At 39.4% G+C, this 20,373-nt stretch overlaps 1 protein-coding gene, 1 long non-coding RNA gene and 1 pseudogene across 3 annotated transcripts in view; 2 read left to right on the forward strand and 1 right to left on the reverse strand.

The window, feature by feature from the left end:
* Positions 1 to 4,226, forward strand: part of LOC146455538 (uncharacterized) — a 5,585-nt pseudogene extending 1,359 nt beyond the window's left edge. The window contains exons 3-5 of the transcript XR_014859025.1: positions 896 to 994; positions 1,297 to 2,061; positions 2,855 to 4,226. The product of XR_014859025.1 is annotated as an uncharacterized LOC146455538 (transcript). The remainder of the gene's footprint in view (positions 1 to 895; positions 995 to 1,296; positions 2,062 to 2,854) is intronic.
* LOC146455533 (uncharacterized) overlaps positions 1 to 20,373 on the reverse strand; it is a 234,614-nt gene that overhangs the window by 80,899 nt on the left and 133,342 nt on the right. The gene's annotated exons all lie outside the window — the stretch shown is intronic.
* LOC146455534 (uncharacterized) overlaps positions 1 to 20,373 on the forward strand; it is a 194,741-nt gene that overhangs the window by 71,063 nt on the left and 103,305 nt on the right. The window contains exon 3 of the mRNA XM_085094258.1: positions 12,713 to 12,813. The gene's annotated coding sequence lies outside the window, so the exon portion shown is untranslated. The remainder of the gene's footprint in view (positions 1 to 12,712; positions 12,814 to 20,373) is intronic.

Here is a 20,373-nt window from a genome sequence, read left to right on the forward strand (position 1 = left end):
TGCAAACAAGACCACACCGGGGAGAGATGTAGACCGTTAGGAATGAGGCTAAAAGAAGACCGTACGCACCCACTTTCCGGGAACATCTGGACAATACAGAACGTGAAGTAGAATGCCAAAACACTTCATTGCTGTTGATTAATCCCTTGTGATACGAGCGAAAGCTCCAGAACGTGTTTAATTGTATTTCTAGTCTCTTTAGAGGTGAATTGTCACATGTTTTTTTCACCCATTGGCCAATTTACCTGTGTACAATTGTCACGGAAACGGCGATCAGGTTCCTATCCAGAATGAGATGTCCAGTGAAAGAAGACCATTAATCACAACGTTTTCTGAACTTCGTTCTCTGTTTTGCTTTTTCATACTTCAACTCTAAAGGAAACCTCCACTGTTGAAATAAGTAAACGTTAAATTGTTGAAACTACAATTTCATTTTACATTTTGTTGAAAAACACGGAAATGATATTTTTGCGTCGGACAAAACAGGATTTGATTATCGCTCGTTTTCGCTTTTCAATTTTCCGGGCGTTGCCATGTTGGATTTCATGAGGTAACACGGTTGCTCAATTGCTTCACACAAAAGAACTTCCGGTCACTGACAATAGCGGCATTGGTATGACGTCGTAAGCTCCAAAATGGCGGTGCACAGAAAATTTAAAAGCAAAAATAGATGATTATCAGGTCATATTTCTAGCACACTTGAATATTATTTCTCCTTTTCAAACTAAAATGTAAAATTTATACGTTTCCAACAATGTTACCTCAAAATTCGTTATCAGAGTGGAGTTTCTCTTTAAATTGAAAGCGTTACATTTGTATGGGTAGATGTTGTGTTAATATTGCAATTGTTGACAACAATTTATGTATATTAACCTTACAATTTTTGTGTTTTTAGTTTCAATGCACAGCTCTTCAGAAAGCTGAGCGCCAAAATCACCGATCCATAGTGCAGCTACTTCTGGATTATAACGCAACTCCAAGTTTTCAGCGACCGGTAAGAGTCACTTTCTGTCGATTTTTCTGGACATACCTTGGGAAAATTTATACAGTAACCAGCCTATTCATTTATATGTTTATTCAATTATTTATTTGGGTGTCCTTTTATTGACTTATTTATCCCTGTTACTAAGATATGTAATTTAGTCTTTCTAACTACAATATGTGGTTTTTGATTTAACGATTTATCCATTTTTTTGTCTTGATGTGATACCGATAAGAAGATCAATAAGAAGAGAGTAACCAAAGCATCAAATAACAAAATTCATCTTAAAACTTTTCAAATTTTTTAAATTGCAGTCCAGTCTGAAGATACTAGCGCGCAAGGCTATCCTTAACGTGGACAGACGGTCGGGTTTTAACCTGCTGCAGGCGGCTGTCTTAGAAGGGGACTATAGCACCGTTTTGGAAGCGAGTGACCTTCTCGATGACTTCGTCAAAGAGATGAAGATTAAAACAACAGGAAACGATGCTAGCGCGTTTTCTGGAAAATCTGCCGCTGAAATTTTGTCAAGTCTGGAAAGGAGACGTCCAGGTCATGGTCGCTTTAACAAACTTTACCAAGGCATGGTCGAGAAAGTCAAAACGCTAAATGAGCTGCACCGGTGTGCAAAAAGCGACGATGCGGAAAAGGTGATAGAGCTTGTGTTGCATGACGGCATAGATATCAACATCCCAGGAGAAAGCAATTACACGCCTCTTTTGTGGGCAAGTGAATCATCTTCAAGTGCGTTAATCAAGACCCTCATTGATCTAGGTGCGGAGATTAATGCTCAAAGGACCGACGATAAAGCAACACCTTTGTTCTTGGCGGTTTATTCTTACAACTACATGGCCATTCGCCTGCTTTTGGAGCATGGAGCTGATGCGAATATCGGGACCACTAAAGGAGACGCACCATTGCTGTGGTCTTTATATCAAGACCTCTTTCACATTATCCATTTGCTTATTGAGTCAGGATGCAACGTCAACCTTAGGGGCAATTATGAAACAACCCCACTTCATATTGCAGGCAAGAAAAATGATGAAACTCTCGTCAAGCTGTTGCTTAAAAACAATGCCGATGTGAACATTAAAGACCTTTATGGAGATACACCACTTCATGTATGCGCCCGTAGAGGACTTTTCAACATTTCTCAATTACTAATTGGGTCAAGATGTAACATTAACGTGAAAAACGTCGATGGCAAAACCCCACTTCATATTGCAGTTGAGAAAAATGACGAAACTCTCGTCAAGCTGTTGCTTAAAAACAACGCCGATGGAAACATTGAAGAAAATAAAGGGGATACACCTCTTCATGTATGCGCCCGTAGAGGATTTTTCAACATTTCTCAATTACTAATTGAGTCAAGATGTAGTATCAACTTAAAGAACAGAGATGGCCAAACCCCACTTCATCTTGCAGTCCTTAAAAACAATGAAACACTCATCAAGCTGTTGCTTAAAAACAAAGCGGATGTGAACATTGAAGACAATGAGGGACATACAACATTTTATGTATGCGCCAGTAGAGAATTTATCAACTTTTCTCAGTTGCTAATTGAATCAACATGTAACATCAACGTGAAGAACTCATTTGGCAAAACCCCACTTCATATTGCAGTTGAGAAGAAAGATGAAACTCTCGTCAAGCTGTTGCTTAAAAACAACGCGGATGTGAACATTCAAGACCGTACTGGAGATACACCACTTCATGTATCTGCTCGTGGAGGATTTTTCAACATTTCTCAATTACTAATTGAGTCAACATATAGCATCGACTTAAGAAACACACATGGCAAAACCCCACTTCATATTGCAATTGAGAAAAAAAGATGAAACTCTCGTTAAGCTGTTGCTTAGACACAACGCGGAGGTGAACATTAAAGACCAAGACGGAGATACACCACTTCACATTGCAGTTAAGGGAGATGATGAAAGTCTCGTCAAGCTGTTGCTTAAACACAACGCGCAGCTGAACATTAAAGACCAAGACGGAGATACACCACTTCATATTGCAGTTAAGGGAGATGATGAAAGTCTCGTCAAGCTGTTGCTTAAAAACAACGCAGATGTGAACATTCAAGACCAAGACGGAGATACACCACTTCATGTATCTGCCCGTAAAGGATCTTTCAACTTTTCTCAGTTGCTAATTGAATCAAGATGTAGCATAAACTTAAGGAACAGAGATGGCGAAACCCCACTTCATATTGCAGTTGAGAAAAATGATGAAACTCTCGTCAAGCTGTTGCTTAAAAACAACGCGGATGTAAACATTCAAGACAGGATGGGAAATACTCCACTTAATGAATCTGCTCGTGGAGGATTTTTCAACATTTCTCAATTATTAATTGAGTCAAGATGTAGCATCAACTAAAGGAACAGATATGGCAAAACGCCACTTCATTTTGCAGTTGAGAAAATAATGAAACACTCGTCAAGCTGTTGCTTAAAAAACAACGCGGATGTGAACATTCAAGACAACAATGGATATACACCTCTTCATGTATGCGCCGTAAGAGACTGTCTCGACATTTCTAAGTTGCTAATTCAATCAGGATGCAACATTAACCTGCCAAACGTCACTGGGAAAACCCCACTCCATCTTGCTATCAGCGAACGTAATGAGACCCTCGTGAAGATATTACTTGAAAACGATGCGCGAGGGTCAAAATCTGCTGGGCCTTCGCGTCTTAGCAGGGCAAAGAGAGCAATAATAGCCAAGTTTTAAAAATGGAATCCCCCATTCCGCAGTCCTGCTGGCCTTTGCGTCTTGGCAAAGTGGAGAGGGATACACTCGGAAAGGTTACAAAAGATCCTCTGTTACCCAAGTCTTCTGGGCCTTCGCGTTGTAACGAGGTGGAGAGAGAAAAACGTGGAAAGGTTTCAAAAGATCCACAATTACACTTACCTGCTGGACATTTTCGTCATGGCGAGGTGGAGAAAGATACACTTGTAAAGGTTACAATAGATCCACTATTACACAAACCTGATAGGTTCGTCGTGGCGAGGTGGAGAGAGAAAAACTTGGAAAGGTTGCAACACTATTGCACAAACCTGCCTGGCCTTCGCTTCTTAGCGAGTTTAAGACAAAGGAACGAGAAGTCAGAATTACCAGTGGTACAGACACACAGAAATAGAAATGCTAGAAATACCAGAAGCACTCGGGAGAGACAAGAAGCCGTAAGAGGGTGTAGGAATCGGCAGCGAGACTGATTGTTACATATTATTAGACTTCAGCAACCAGGTCCTGGAAGTTAGAGAGTGACCCCACCCTTACTGACCGCACGACGTTAACACCTGCTCAAATTACGGACCTTTTAGACCTCGTATTGAGATCTACATACTTTCAGTATAATGGATCGATTAACGAACAAAGAGAAGGCGCAGCAATGAACAGCCCGGTTTTTGCAGTTATTGCTAATCTGTAAATGGAGATCTTTGAAGAGAGAGCAATGGAATCCGCGCCCTGCAAACCTAAGATATGCAGCGCTACATGGACGATACCTTCAACATCCTCGACCGAGACAGAGTTGACAGGTTTTTTTACAAAACCTCAACAGTCAACAACCGACCATCCGTTTCACCCTGGAAACCGACAATGACAGCAACATCGCCTTTACCGACGCGTCAGTCGACGGCCGCCTTACCACCAGTGTCTACATGAAGCCAACTCACACTGATCAATACTTAGAGTATGATTTGCACCATCCTCAATGAGCAAAACACGTTATTGTGAAGTGTCTGTACGACCGGGCGAAACGTCTTGTGACCAAACAGCAGGCCATCAGTCATATCTATGGAGAAGAAGCATCTGTCATCTGTTCTGGTCTCTAACGGATATCCCTCCTCCTTTGTTCAGAAGATCACCAAGGCAAGAACACCCCCAAGGAAAGAGCCCGTGGGAGAGTTCAAATCCACCGCCGTTGTACCCTACATATAGGGAGTATCGGAGCCTCTTCGCCGCTGCCTAGAACAACAAGGCATTCACACCGTCTTCAAATCCGAAACGACACTTAAGTCACATTTGGTGCGACCTAAGGACACCATCTATCCAGGTAAACAAGATGGCGTGGTTAGCAGGATTTTCTGTGACTACATCGGGGAAAAAGGGAGATCTATGCAGGAGAGAATCAAAACACGACAGGGATACGAATCGCCTGTACCGAGACCTCCGCCGTTTATGAGCACGCCCACGAGACCGGCAATTATCCGCTTTGGAACGAGGTAAAGTTTATTGATCGTGACTCTCACTGGTACACCCGTTGGGTCAAGGAAGCTATTCACATAAGATTTCACCCTAATACCATCGACAGGGACAGCGGAATTGAAATTCCCGAAGAGTGGCTTCCCGCGATCAAGAAACACGTCACTGAGCAGAGTGGTACAACAACGGACCGCTGAGGGAGCAACTTCTCACCGTAACAGTGAGAATCGAAATGTGACCATCGTGATACAAATGGTGCCGCGTAACCAGTCGACCTTATTGCCTGATGAAGACTAGCAGTAAGCATTCGAAATGTCGCGATTTATATCTCAAAGTGACTACATCGTGAGACAAACGATAATACACTTATTGTCATTGTACATCTACCACGATGAACAACAACAACCTCTTTCTCGGCATAATTTATACTAGTGTAACGAAACATTTTTGGGACGTATGTTTTGAGTGAGACGGAAGTTAAAATCGTACAGCTCGGGCGCTGTCGAGCGGGGAAAAGCTTCGGAGAGCATTAAACTCGCTGTGTGGTACTCGTTGCACTACATGTATGCCAGCGTACAGGGTCGTTGTAACTCGTCCACGGAGGCGAAGCAGAAATAATTCTTCAACAAAACTGGATCCCTCATGTGCACCTTAACTCCTTAACTCAGTGTAGCACTGTGCGGACGTTCGGGGTAATTCTGGTAATTCAGTAGTTCGGTAATTCAAAGTTGCAAAATGTACAAGCTTGCTTTCATATACTCCAAATATGCTAAGAGGATTCGGTAATTCTTTCAACCTAAATTAGGTTTACAGCAGAGCAAAATAGAGAATTAGTCTTTATTAAAAATCTAGCCGTAGAAAGAATATTGAAATTGGAAACAGGACAGCTGATAACTCTACGAGTTGGTTCTAGGATATTGTTTCGTATACTTTTTTTCCCGTTTACTAGGGATACACTCAACGAACTGAACTCAACCAATACACTCCACTGTGCTTGCTTAAGTGTTAATGGCTTCTCCTATTCACTCTTACAGCGGGTGTGTGAAGAGCTACTCTAATCGCTTGTAAACAGAGTCCCTCACTTGATACTACGTGTATTGTAGAATTTGAATGTTCGTTGCTAGGTGCTAATCAAGTGTCAATCACTGTCGCAAATATGGACAGAATTTTTTTGGTGTGAGAACATGCAATTTCCGATCGGCGGTGGTACATCGATAAGAGCCGGGCTGACTCTGTGTGGCTCTTCACTCAGTAGTCATTCTAAAATTCCAAAACGTTTTACAAAACTTTGAACAGAGAGACGAGTTTGTTTTGCCAAATAAAAAACTTCCAGGTAGAAAATAACTCCGGAAAAGTCGTACAAAAGTTTTCAAATGACACTTTCAAACGGAAAAGGTACGAGGCCGTTTGGCAATTCTGGCCCGTATCATTTGGGATGATTGATTGATTGATTGATTGATTGATTGATTGATTGACTTTATTTATTTTATATTTTTGATAAATGCCCCACAGTACAGCCAAAAAGAGTTGGTTTCTTCTTCTCTGGGCAAACCTTCATCCTTCATTCTAATGAAAGCTGATTCAGGCCAAACGTAGTCTTGGGTAAGCCTTATTTCACCGCATTGCTCCAGTGACCGTTCATTCTGTGGACATACACTGCAAACTCCTTTTTGTCCTCCTTAGACAAAATTACATGTCATACAAATGTATCGTCTTTGACGATGAATGTATCCTTGAAAAGTAGTGCAAGAGGAATCTCGAGAAATCAGAGTTTTGTGAACATGCTGTCAAAACACTTACCGCTACCACAATTATCATACTCGGCCAGTTTCATTGCCTAACGGCCGCGGGCAGCGGTTTGCACTTTGATCTGTCGGTTTACAGCCGATTCATAAAATGAATATCGCTCTGATTCAGAAAATCAGTTGCAATGCCACGGATTGTTTTTGTAAGGTCTGGCCTACACTCTCATAGAAACCGCCACGCCTATCAAAATTCAAAATCAAGTCCTGAGGACAGATTTTCGAAGCGCTACTAAGTTAAGTTTGTTTCTGAACAATAGTCTGTTGTTATTCCAGCAATAAGGGTTTGTCACTGAGGAAAAAAATACTAAGGATACATCATAACTTGGGAGGGCTTCGTGAATCTCACCCCCGGTGTCTAAATACCCGTATATACACGATTTGTTCTCTGATACAGTCGGGTCGGTAAATCATGGGGTGCAAACCGGCCTTAAAACGAACGCATGGAGGACAGCTTTTATAGTTGTATGGAAGCACAGCGTTTTGCGATCCTTTGATAACGTGAGAGTAAAACAGTTTCTACTATCTGACGATGGTTTGCGTTGTTATGGAACGCAGACTTTCGGGGCGTGAAACGCATGGCCTGTCGCTGGTTGTTTCAAACGAACTCCACAGAACAAGCCCTTGAATTGGTAACAAAAAAATAATTCAGATCCTATTTAAACCTGAGGGTGAATTTGATTGTGTGGTTTGAATAGCAACACAATCTTTGCAACTGATCAACCAAATAAATTACTGTAAGAACTGCAAATTAATATACCGAGGTGGTGAAAGAGCAAAACTGCAAATTTTAATCGCGGTGATATCAATAACAAACACAGAGGTGAAGAGATGGAACTGACTCATATGAAATACATATATTTTGAACTGTCGTAGTAATATATGCAACTTATGCAATTGCGCAAATAAAGCCTGCAAAAAATTCAGACTAGAACGGGATTCGAACCCATGAACCCCGCGATACCGGTGCAGTGCTTCACCAACAGAGCTATCAAGCCAACTGCGAGCTGGTCATAATTCCTAATACATCATATACACTTAGAAATGAAGATATAGAAGTGAAATATAAAATACATATATTTGAACGGAGGGTGAGAGAATCAATAAATGAGAGAAAATCGCAGTTATGTACGAAGCTTAAGCAGCTGCTAAAAGGGACCCTGAAAAAAAATTAGGCAGTTGGCAGTCGATGGCTCAGTTGATAGAGCCCTAGAGATTGGGGATTGGAATCCCGTTCAAGCCTACTCAGGTCGCCGTCGTGACTGCATTAGTCTCTCATTCTTGATTGACTCTTTCATCCCCGATAAAATATATGTATTTTCATATAGCTCATTTCCGTTGAAGAAAAAACTAACAATAATCATTGTGAGAAAACAAAAGCGCACGAGGAAAGTGCGAATAGAAAGAGAGGAATTTAGATGGTGTTTCTCTCATTTAACATAGCCTGTTAATCTCCTACCGAGATCTTACTGTAGGTTTGGAAATGTGAAAATCCGAAGATCTCCCCTCCGAATGACCGTGGGAGATCTGGGTACGAGATTAGTAGCATGTGTTCAGCCGCCCCCTCCCCTCAGGAAAAATCGGGAAGGGAGGGGGTGGCTGTACACAGGCGAATTTAACGTGCATGCATGTCCTTTTAAAGATGAAATTTGGTGGCAGTAAAGCAAATGATAGTAAAAGAGTCGTGCGACCTGCTTAAGAAGCCAGAACACAAGTGTTTGCGAACGCTTGTAGATAAGTAGCAATGGACCCTTTACAGCTAACGGTCAAATGGAACAAAATCCACCATGCTGAGACGCAAGCTACGCACTGGGACATCCAAAACAAAACAATTCAAATTTGACTGGATGAAGTCGCTTTGTTCTGCATGTCCCAGTGCGTAGCTTGCGTCCCAGCATGGTGGATTTTGTACCACGTGACCGTTAGCTGCAAAGGGTCCATTGACAGTCAGTATCTACAAATCTGCAAATGACGCGCGAAAGGAGCGCTTTGAGAGAAAAAACAAGCTTAATGTTCGGATTGTTAAATACCGCTTATCTGTGAAACGAGTTGTGTTATATTCGGTTTTGGGGACTTCGGAGGCAACTTAAATATGCGTGGTTTTTATCCCGCGCGTTTGCCTGCGTGCCACCGGAACATTGAGCCACATCAACATACAATATAACAACCTTAGCCATCCGGATGGGTCGGGTAAACAGCTTTCACCCACGAAGATCTTTTGAGCAAACCCATTGATCCAAATTTTTTTATTCCATTTGAAGCCATGTCCACTAAAGTCTGAATCAGATCAAATTTGTCAAACCTTGGGTTCCGCTAATCAGGAGATCAGTGAAGGTCTTCTATCCATGGACAGTGGTGATGGAAGAACGAGAGTGGTGGTTGTTTATCGACATGTCTAAAAATGGTAACTGCTGCTCTAACAACTTTGCACAGACTAATTTTAGGGCCGGGAGAACACACCATTGAAGGGGTGGTTTTGGGGGGAGGTGGGTGGCTTGGATCTAAACGTCGTCGATATTTGGGGATACCAGAAGCAGTAGGCAACATTAACAGGGGACAACAATGCTGCAGGTCTACATTTGGTCAGATTGTTGATCTGGTCGAATAAATTTGGCTATTAGTGGGTAAAAACGTTCTTAACATTTGTTAAGGATTTTACAGATTTCAGGCAACCCCAATCTCACGCTCAGGGCTTTTCACTTCAAAATTGGGTGGGGTGCCCCTTCCAATATTTAAGGGAAAGCTCTGAAAACGAGGTTGAGGTTTCAGGCAAAAATGATATAAGAAAACCGTTCTGAATACTCTGTGTATGGCTATATATCATTTTATGTAGTATATTTTCAAGCAATCTCGTGCATTTTACTTTGTCCGAACTTTTCTTTCAGTTCTGAAACAAGTTAAGTAAAAACTTTCTCTCTAAATTTCAGCCCGGTTTGTTCTTCATACGTTCCTGAAATTTTGGTTCACTTTTCTTATTAAAAAAAGGATGAATGTATAATCCCAATAGAAAACCAGCTGCAAGCGTTTTCTTGTTTTTACCTGGTAAATATTATACGGAAATTGGAACCCTCCTCTAACTCAACAGCAATCATTTCCTCGATTGTTTAAGATTTTAATACACTCGGTTGTGCTACGCACGTAATCCCAATACATATTACATCTATTACTGTAGTCTCAGCGCACCTCTTCAATCAATTCCGAGCCGACCGTGCCTCACCCCCACCGTCACCCAGTCCCCCACTACCACAGCCAGACGGACCGCAGACGGAACACCAGACGCTTTTTACGTATTCGTACCCAGATCTCTCTACTGATTCCAAGGAAGTTTTCGATTTGTTTCAAGATGGCGCCGAACTGGGTAGTGTCTGATAATATTAATACTGGATCCGGTATGATTTAAGTGGGGAAGCTGTCCAGAGCTAGAGGAGAGAGAAACACAGACAGGAAGTCCAACCGAAAGAAGAGATTAGTTTAACTGGGAGTACACCGTTTGAGAAGACACCAAAAGATTGAAAAGGATATCACACTGCCGCTGTTGGTTGTGGAAGCGTTTTAAAGAAATTTGCTGATCGATTGACCGTGCACATGAGGAGAACTGTTGTCCAGTATCAAGGGAAGAAGGACAGCCGGACAACGATTAAGAGCTGCAAATCTTTGCTTTGCTTAATTTTAGTAAGTTCAATTAAATTTTTTTGCAATTTTAGATTTGGCATTCGATCCTTCGATCCACTTCCGGTTTAGCAGACTAAGGATTTCTCGACTTTGAGATCATACAAGATGGAAAAAGAAACTAATCATTTGACGTTTCGTCCCTTTACTAGGAAAGGTACTCCGCCACCGAGGAGAAGAGAAAGATTCGACAGAAAAGATTTTATCTGACCACATTTCAAGATCAAGGACTGTAAACCCTGACAACAAGGTACAACTGTAAGTTGAAGATTACATCGAATTCTTAAGCTCTCAATTCTTTAGCATGAATTAAGCTAAATTGTATTTTCCACTTGCATACCTCCTGGTATGAGTGATGTAGTTAGAGTCCTAAGTGCAGCTTAGATCATCAATAGAAATCTACACATTAAAAGTAAACATTGCTTTGTATACATGTATTAACATCAACAAACTTTTTAATTAAGTGACCAATCAGTGACCAAATTAAACTGGAAGGGGCAATAACTGACAGTCAATCAAGCAACTTTTATAACCGATCAAGTATTATTTTGCTTGATTGCAGTTGATACCAATTTATGCCCAATTTAATCTTGAAACCTGCGACATATCTGATTTTGTTATTTAAAAATCATTTCTCAACCATTTGTGTTGCCAGTGATGGCAGGGGTATTTTGCAGAACGCTGAATGCCGAATGCTGAATGCCAAATCCATAGAAGTCCTTTTATCCAATGGCTGCTATAACAACAACTTAAAGCTAACCGTCTGTAGAATCAGTGATTAGCCCTAAACAGTATAGAGAAGTGCTTAGACCTAAATAACTTCATCCGTTGCTTAATGCTAATCTGTTATAGGTGGTGTAAAATGCGACATTTAGCATTCTGCATAATACCCCTGCCGGAAAAGCAACGAACAATATTATTTAGGTCTAAGCACTTTTCTATACTATTAAGGGTTAAACACTGATTATACAGACGGTTAGCTTTTACTTGTTGTTACATTGTATGGCAGACATCCGACATTATAGGACTACTATGGATTCGGCATTTGGCGTTCAGCATTCCGGATCCATTGTTCTGCAAAATACCCTTGTTGTGCCAGTGCTTAACCAAAATGCATCACATAAGTGATAACACACACCCAACTACTCACCCCAATTAGAAAGTGTCAGATACTGTTATGTGTGCCCCATGTGCACTTTCATTGGAAAATTATTGAATAAATTCCCATCTCAAGGTCGTATGGTTCAGTGCAAGCACGGCCGAAAAAAAAAGCAGTGTGATTTGCATGTACAATGTAACTTATCTACAATCCTGGACTTGGTTGTTCGAAGAGCTTATAACTCTATCCAGTGGCTGGAACTTGGCATGGACAACCTACGACGATTCCAGATTAAAGAAAATTTAATTGTACTCCAACCAATGAATTTTATCGACTGAATAGCACCTTATCTGCTGGATAAAGTTATCTGCTCTTTGAACAACTGGGCTCTGGGCAAAAGTGATAGGATGATTTCCAAAACTCAACATGAATGAGCCCCCTGCCCCCATGCTATGTTGTCATGTTGCTGTGTTTACAAAAATTGTATACATGTACAGTCTGAATGATTGCAGTGGCTATCAACATTGCTTGCGGGTGGGGGGGGGGGGGGGTCCAAAAATATTGTACATAATGACAGCACCACTAAGCTTATGGCAACTGGTCATAGATATCTGGAGGACATAAATGTACATGTACACTGCAAATGCCATTTTTGTATCTGTCTCAGAAAAATATTGGGTTTGACAAGTTTGGCCTTGTATTTGATCATGAGAACAACTGTTGCTTAGCAATAAGTAATAGAAAACTGCCAGATAAAGATCTAGATATTGAAGACTTTGCATTGGACTTCAGTAAGTTAAATTGAATTTTTTAGGAAGTTTAAATGGCCAAGTTGCACTGCTGGCATTCTTCAAATATTCACTTTTAGTTTGGAAGGGGTTCTCTTTGCAAGCAGGTAGGTTAATTCTTTGTTTAAGGAGAAGCTAATCATTTCACATTTTGTCCCTTCACCAGTTAAGTTACTCAGCCTTCCAGGAGAGAGAATTGCTCTGCCCTATTGAATTTCTGACTGAAGCTCATTTCCAGACATACAAAGGGCCATACAATTCTGACAGGTAAGTGATTTCTACCTCTTATTTCAATAATTTGGCTCAAATTTAAACCTACTTACCGGTATACTGTCAATAAAAAAACTCTGGTTGAGGTAATTTTAAGTGTCTTGTATATGTTGGGGTTCAAAATTTTTATTGGTTCAAACCAGTTTAATTTTTATCTTCTTTTGTACATTATTCATTACCATAATCTACAGAGACAAAGGGATTAATGAAAATGAAACTGATTTGAAAATTTTTAATTAAACAAATAAAAAAAATTTAAACCACAACATATATAGCTCAGTATTAGGCAAAGTTTATAAGTATATATCTGAGCTGATTTTCCAGAAGGTGGGTACAGAAATTAAAGTTTTTGTTAACTTTTCTTAAGATATTAATTCATTTTGTTTTTCCTTTCGTTTTTAGCATTTCATATTGAATTTCACATCAATGGGTACATAGATTACAAGGGTCATTAGAAGACATTCATGAAACAAAAATCTGTTTCTCTCCCCCCCCCCCCCCCCCCTCAACCCCTTCGTGCCTGTATATGGGACAGTCAGCCCCATTCTCTCTCAAATGCCTTTAAACCGCATTATGATTGCGCTTTGAATTTGGCGCGCTTTGAGCTCAGAACAAATTCATTAGACCTACATGTAGTGTTTTGTTTGGCTTCCTGAAACAAAGTTTTCCCGAGGACACCATTAAGTCTAGCGAGGGAAGAAGTCTTACGAGTGCAGTTCCTGCTTCGTCTAATGTGCTTCCTAGCTGGTTCTCTTTTGAGCTTAATGGGTAATTTTCAGTTACTCGGGCAGAGATGGCAAAGGCGGGTTGCATATTGTGAGCTTTGCTTGAGGAGGTGACAGTCTTTGGCCGTAGAAGGTAGGTCTTAGGGATGATTTCTAGCCAGGCGGCGTGAAATTATCAGGAATTTTTCACCTAGCCAAAGACTTAGTTTATTTTCTTGTTGAAAACCGCTGTATGTTGTTTCCCGTTCAAATTTTTTTGTCAACATCCGGGACTTTAAGTAATGTGGCAAAAAGACGAGCGCAAAATGGCAAGGATTTTCTCTTCAAAAAGTGTGAGTTTGAAAAGCTATTCGATTATTTTTCCCCGTCATAACTGTAGAGTTGCTAGGCTATAGTGATCGATAAGACAAGAAGTGCGATTTTGCGTCGGATTTCTGGTTTCAAGTGTCAAATAATTTCCAGATGTTCGTATGGCGTGATTCGCATTACGTCATGAATCTAGAATGAAGATGGAAAATCAATTTAAAATGCTGTCTTGCTCTGATTAAGCCGATTCTGTTGTAGAAACTGTTGTGGGTCCACTGTTGTTCGTTATTTAATTTACACCTCTTCCCTCTTTGAGATCATTGAACGTCACCTTCCTTTAGTCCATTGCTACGCCGATGACACCCAACTCTACCTCAGCTTCACGCCAGGCGATGATGTTGCCCAGGATGTCACACATTGCGCTATGGAAGCATGCATTAAGGACATTCGGAAGTGGATGATAGATGGGCGGCTGCTATTGAACGGCACGAAGACTGAGTTTCTTGCTATCGGAACTCGTCAGCAGTTAAGCAAACTTCGTTCCTCTAGCATAGAAGTTGGCAACCAGAAGATTGATCGTTCTTCGAGTGTTAGGAACCTCAGCGTTATGCTGGACGAATCTCTTGGGATGAATAGCCATAATTATTAATCAGATATGCAAGGCCTCCTTCTATCACATTCATAACATTAGGCGTATATCGAAATACTTATCCAAGGAATGCAAACAATCATTAGTCCATGCTTACGTAACTGGAGGCTGGATTATTGCAATAGTTTACTATAATTATGGGTTACCCAAGTACCAGCTATCGAAATTACAACGCATACAGAATATGGCAGCCAGGGTTATAACGGACACAATGAAATTTGATCATATTAAACCTGTACTTTACAACCTTCACTTGCTGCCAGTAAACTATCGTATTCAATTCAAGATCTTGATGATTACTTTTAAGGCGATTCATGGCATGGCTCCTAGTTATTTAAGTAACCTGATCTGTATTAGATCATCGTCTAGGCATTCATTATGCAATAATGATACAATATTTTTGGAATGTCCAAAAGGGGTTATGCGCACAACTTTAGGTGCCCGCTCATTTTATGCCTCTGCGCCTGCGCTGTGGAACAGCTTGCCTGCGCACATCCGCACGATTGATTCGCTAGTGCTATTTAAGAAATCTCTTAAGACTTATCTTTTTAAGCTAGCGTTTTAGTTTCGCATTACCATGTTATAGGAATTTTGTATTTTATTTATTTACTTTTTATTCATTCATCCATTTATTTATTATTTATTTGTTATTATTATTTATTTTAGTACTGTTATTGTAATGATCTATAGCAAATAGCATTTTTATTGTAATATCTATTATAAATACTAGTTTTCTTGGATCGTAAAGCGCCTTTGATCATTCTAATGTTAAAGGGCGCTATATAAGTAAATAAATTATTAAATTATTAAAAGACCGGGTGTTGGGTGAGATTTAAGGTGCGTTGGCGCCATTAATAATTGCCAAATGTCACACTTGTTTAGTCGGCTCACAGGTCATGTTTTAGTTCACTCAGATGTCAATGTCATGTCTAATTGCAAAGAAAAGCCCCTCTTTTCTCTTGCATAGTATTTTCTGACCTTACTTTCTTGTGATGAACCATAACTGAATATTCCTTCAGCCTAGAAAGTCTCAAAATGTGCTCAATTTCTGTAGCCACCTTTTGGAAAATCAGCTGAGATATAAAAGTATATATGTATAAAACTAAGCTTTATTTTTTTTTATAAACATATACAGTAACAACAATAGCTGTTTCCAGTTGAGTGTCATAAAACTAAAACCAAATAAATTAATCTGGCCAGTCACAGCAGACATGAACAGTGCAATAAACCAATCTGAATTTAAAAAAAACCATACATGTATCCAGCACCAAGTACTGGAAAATATATGCAGAACAGCTCTATTATATTAGGCACAATTGATTTTGGTTTTGTTTCTGTTTGGTTGAGAATGAAGTTGGAGTTTTGCTAAGTAATCTCAGAATATCAAAGTATACTGTACATGATTTTTGACACTTAACTGAAAATCCCTGTAATTGACCATTTTATGGTCAGTGACAAGTGGTGGAGGATCAATTCTTATAGATTAAGATAAAGAAAATAATTCTAGTTCCAGTGTCAATACATACTGTAATAACATAATAAATTATTATTGATTGCTACATTGTACTTAAAGTTGAATAGTTGGGATGATTTGAATTTGGTTACTGGATATAATTTGTCTGTCTGGTTTCAAACTGAATATTGTAAATATGCACATTATACATGACTGTTCTTGCTAACAGGTCCCTGTCCACATGCCATTTATTTACCAGATAAAATTTTCTGTGTAGAAGTTGTAAATCAGGGTGATAAAGATTAACAGTTCTGCTGGAGGTTAAAAGATTGAATAGCAAAAGAATTAATGTCAAGAAAGAGGTTGTTGTTGTTGTTCATGGTAGATACAATAGTAATAAGTGTATTTATCAGTTTCACAATGTAGTCACTTTGAGTTGTAAGTCTCAACGTTTCGACTGCTTACTGCTAGTCTTCATCAGGCGATTAGGTCGAAGTCATGCCATGTATGGATGGATTTTGGAACAGTTAGGGCTTAAAACTTCTATGCATATGTGCGCGTACCGTAGTGTCTTCACTTTACACTACTAACATTGCATCACATACTTGTACAAGTGTATAGTTATGCTACTCACCGCATAAGTGCAAAAAATTTCTATTGATATCAATCAATAACAGTTAATCAACTAATAGTCGTAAAATTTATCACAAAGATATGCATCATCAGTTTTATTGATTTAACATGCCAGTTTCTATGTGCTGGTGTAACTGATCATCTGTAAGTCGTGCTAAATGTACACTGTATGTAGAAATAGTGTAATCTGCATTGTCTGTTAACTGTTGTATTTGTCTAATGCAATAATTAACTTGGGGCGGGGTACAATGGTAACTCCCAACTGGGTCTATGAATCCCTGCTCTTTCTTAAATTTATCCCTGTTGAACAGCTCTTTCACATAGTATATCTTTTTTAACACCTGTCAAGAATACGTTAATATGGTTGTACATGTCACTTTACAAAGTCCTCAATTTTGATATTTATGATCATCGAGGGATAAGTACTTGCCATGCATACATGTCATAAAATTGTACATACACTTTTTTCTGTATAATTTCATTGTTGGAAAGGTTGAATCTACCTCTTACTTAATACATCATCACCTCATTTTCACTGTGTTTTAAATTCTTATTTACCAGGGCCCAGTTGTTCAAAGCCCGATAAAGCTGATCCTGAATTAATGTGGACTTTTTTTCAAGTTTTTAAAATTGCTAATTGGTAAAGATTCTTCCAAAGATTTGAAAACCACTTTCAAAGATCGATTAATTAGATTAATTAGCATTAATCAGCTTTTGAACAGCCCTGCCCAGAGGTACAAAGCAACACTCAGCCTGATTGAGGGACTGGGAACAACACGGAGTGACACCTTACTGTATCTTTTTGACCTCTGGCTGCTCTTTATCTTCTACATCCCCTCAGTTTTGATATTTATGATCATTGAGGGACAAGTACTTGCCATGCTCACATTTTATAAAATTGTACTGTAACATATACTTTTTTCTGTATTCGTTGTTGGAAAGGTTGAATGTACCTTTTACATTATCACCTCATTTTCACTGTTTATAATTCTTATTTACTAGAGGTACATGTACAAAGCAACACTCAGCCTGATTGAGGCACTGGCATGGGAACAAGATCGAGTGATACCAGCTCATTTTTAAAAGGTACACCCTAATGTATCTGTTTGACCTCTGGCTGCTCTTTATCTTCTACATCCCAAGAATTATTGTCTAAAAGCCCTTCACTATTAAGCCTTTCAACTACAATCCTTATCAAATGGTTTGCAAAACTTGCAGTGCATTTCTTCTTCTCTCAAAGTTGTCATATTTGTATAACTTTTTTTAAATCCCATCAATAACACCAACATCTGTACCCCAACTACTGACTGGCTCATTGATGTACTTTATTAACCAGTTTTTGCGTGTGCACTTCCCCTTGTTTATTGTTATTTATGTGTGTGCGTATGTTTGTGAATGGTAAATCGTGTCCTTAGTTCTATGTTAATGTAGGGTATTTACAAATTTTTCCCCTTGGCCCAGCCACTTAGCTCGATTAGCTTGCTATTTCTAAGTGGCTGTGCTCTCTTCCTTAGTAACAGGGCTTCTGATAGGGTGCGAAAAAAATTTGCAAATTATGCGCCACTTTTTAGTCTCATTATGCGGCAAGAAAGGTCTATTATGCGGCAAATTATGTGATTTCATTTTAGCTAATTTATCCTTGTTTTATTAGGTCTAAGAGGAGCATAATTCATTTTTTGCTGTTCAAGAAGCAATTAGAGCATGGAAAAAATGAAGAAACAGCTGAAATAAACCATTTGTTGCCTCATTTCAAATTATTGAAAATCAGATAATGCTAATTTGGTCAAGTCAGCGTTTGTTGCTTCCCACCCGCATTTTTTTCCTGCTTTCTGCTTGTGTGACTCAGCTTCAAGGTCACGAACTTTCGAAGATGATCAACCACGATGTTGTACAAAGAGCAAAACAACAGGCCGTTGTCAACATGAAATGTTCCTTCGGGGTACTTTCTTGCCCTGTCTTTCGCCAAAATATTTTCAAGAAGGTGCGATCTTTTTTCTCCTGCAAAGAAGTGCTCGGCGTTTTAGCAACAAACTTATCCATAATGAGGATGTTTGTTTCAATTAAAACAAAATAACTACATATTGCAAGTGACTATCGAGCAGTTTTCACGCGATACCTACATCGCAAGTATGAAGGGATCAAATGACATCTTAAAAATATATCAATGATTGTGATTGGTGTATTTACATAAAAGGATTGTTTATTCCGTGCCAATGATCACTGGCTTAATATTGAAAACCAGCACCAAGTCCCCAACATGTAAAATGAAGCATAGAACGCCTGTTTGTCCGCTTGTTCAACGACCGAACGCTTCGAGGTGATTTTTGACGCCTTTTGAAGGAAAAAACTCCGGAGAACTTAACATTAAGCGAGATTTTTGCTCTTTTTTTTCTTAAATTGTGCAATTTTGTACAAATTCTGTGATTTTTCATGAATTATGCGATTTGTTGCGATTTTAGGTCAATTATGCGAAATCGCAACATCGCATAATATCAGAAGCCCTGTAGTAATTTTTCTTTCTTGCATTTATGTAAACACTCTTGTCTTGTCTTGTACTGTAAGCTGCTCAAATTATCCCTCCCTGTTTCCTATTCATTGTTGAGCACTAGCACTTCTAAAGATGACGGAGGGGTCAATAATTATTGTTCGTACTTTCCCTCATTGCCCCCTTGTACAGGTTAGGAAGGGAAGTCATGCCTACTCTGTAGAATAGCTGCATTGTCCCAAACGATTCATGCATGATAGTTTGTTAAGCCACTAAGTCAAGAATTAAAACACAGGTTTGAATGGTTGAAGAATTCAAAAGTGAGCCCATTGAACAAAATGAGTTTTTTGTTTATGTAAATCAAGTTTGTACGAAAACAGTGTGTTCACTACTAGATTGTGCTAATTGCTGTGAATGAAATGCAACCCATCATTGTTACCATTCAGTGTAATACCTTATTTGGAAAAGTTGTCATCTTGTTTTGTCCCAATTCATGATTTGGAGTAAAGTGCCCCCCCCCCCCCCACCTCCCACTCCAACTCTAATAAGTACAGTAAGTTAATTCCTCCAGGGGCTTAATATAGTTTTGAAGTGCTTTTGTGTATTAGAGCAACACTAACAAGTTACTTTGATTGTTATTTCACCTGAGAGGAGAGGGGGAGAAGGAGTATTTTATACATTTTGAATGGGGGTGTGCTGCTGAGACTGTGAAATATATGGGAGTCCCCACTCTTAAGGAACCAACACTTTTCTCACTCCTTTCCCCTCCCTCCAGCTATGCCTGTTGTGAGGACTATGACAACAACAACTTTATTTTGCATTTCCTTGCATTTTCAAAATATTCAAATTGTTATATTTTACAGACGTTAATGTTATTATATCTCCCAGTTTGTACACATGGTGTGATTGGTCAGTTTAACGGGCCGTATTTCACTGTACAGCAGCTGGTAAACTTCAACTAGTTTCCCTTCCTATGCGCCTGATTTACCTCAGAGATATAACAAATATCTTAGTTATCTCATTTTCTCGGTCTGTACTGTAAGTTACCGATCCTTGTTTTTACCGGTGATTTATGGTCCACGCAATTCATGGTTGGGCCATAAATCAACAGGAAAAAGCTTGGTCTGTAACTTACAGTACGGACCTCGAACTCGGTTAGTAAGAGGTACATGTATATACAAAATTGTACATCTAACACTGAATACTTATATAAGGAAATGCCTAGCAGCTAGATACCAACAATATACACCATAAGTCTGCTTGCTGTAATTAGGTTCAAGTTATCTGTTTCTTGTCTGCTAAAAGC

Source organism: Pavona decussata, unplaced genomic scaffold, assembly GCF_977016875.1.
Source record: "Pavona decussata unplaced genomic scaffold, jaPavDecu1.1 SCAFFOLD_273, whole genome shotgun sequence".
In the NCBI taxonomy this organism is placed as follows: Eukaryota; Metazoa; Cnidaria; class Anthozoa; order Scleractinia; family Agariciidae; genus Pavona; species Pavona decussata.